This window comes from Anneissia japonica, unplaced genomic scaffold (assembly GCF_011630105.1).
Source record: "Anneissia japonica isolate Jap-2015-1 unplaced genomic scaffold, ASM1163010v1 scaffold63783_len1035_cov108, whole genome shotgun sequence".
Classification (NCBI taxonomy): Eukaryota; Metazoa; Echinodermata; class Crinoidea; order Comatulida; family Comatulidae; genus Anneissia; species Anneissia japonica.
Window position 1 is genome coordinate 1 of NW_022741671.1, and position 1,035 is coordinate 1,035.

Genomic DNA, 1,035 nt, shown 5'->3' on the forward strand with positions numbered 1-1,035 from the left:
ATGAAACGTCATCAATCATAGAGCTTCATGATTGGATAATTATGCTATATGCCGAGATTAACTATAAGTGGAAATATCATCCACATGTCTACGGCCATACTACGTTGAAAACACCGGTTCTCGTCCGATCATCGAAGTTAAACAACGTCGGGCCCGGTTAGTACTTGGATGGGTGACCGCCTGGGAATACCGGGTGCTGTAGGCTTTTTACATTTCTCCCCCAAAATCGATTGATGTTTACTTATTGTTCGTTAAAAATGTTTTTCTTTTTCTTTCTTTTTTTCTCTCTTAACAGTTTCATTATGTACGGTATTTTGGCACGTTCTAATCGTCAACTTTTCACTAAAAGAAAAAGGACCTGGGCCTTGCACTCAGCAGTAGGGCCACAACAAGTGTATGGTGTAGCCTTATAATACAGTGTTCGGGTGGTGTCTTAACAAATGTAATGAAAACATATGCGATATTCTAGCCTACTGATTGGGGCGGATGCACGATTTGGCGTCTCTTATACACATCTAGATGTCTCAGGCCCACCATAGTTGAGGCTGAGATGCAAACATTTTGAGAATATGGACCTCTTGAAGTGCCCGGAAATCGCACTCTTATGCCTTAAAAAATCATACAGGTACTATGATTCGAGGGTCGTTTGAATTAAACGGCAGTCTTCTTCTGTCTGAAGTAGTAAAATGGTTGGTTTATTGTTCAACACCGGTGTTTGTAAAAAATGTACACGCGCAGCAGAGTGGTCAGGGGAGTTAGAAGAAATCCCCGCCAGACAAGCGCGCGTTTATATGAACGTCATCAATCACAGAGCTTCAGGATTGGATAATTATGCTATATGCCGAGATTAACTATGAGTGGAAATACCACTCACATGTCTACGGCCATACTACGTTGAAAACACCGGGTCTCGTCCGATCACCGAATTTAAGCAACGTCGGGCCCGGCGAGTACTTGGATGGGTGACCGTCTGGGAATACCGGGTGCTGTAGACTTTTTACATTTTCCCCCCAAATTCTAAAGTAGGGGTGCGTG

General features: G+C 43.2%; 2 non-coding genes across 2 annotated transcripts; both read left to right on the forward strand.

The window, feature by feature from the left end:
* Positions 1 to 86: 86 nt before the first annotated feature.
* LOC117118895 lies at positions 87 to 205 on the forward strand. The gene has a single exon (XR_004447105.1). It is a non-coding gene; the product is annotated as a 5S ribosomal RNA (ribosomal RNA).
* A 671-nt stretch (positions 206 to 876) lies between these two features.
* On the forward strand, positions 877 to 995 carry LOC117118896. Its single transcript, XR_004447106.1, has one exon. It is a non-coding gene; the product is annotated as a 5S ribosomal RNA (ribosomal RNA).
* Positions 996 to 1,035: the final 40 nt, after the last annotated feature.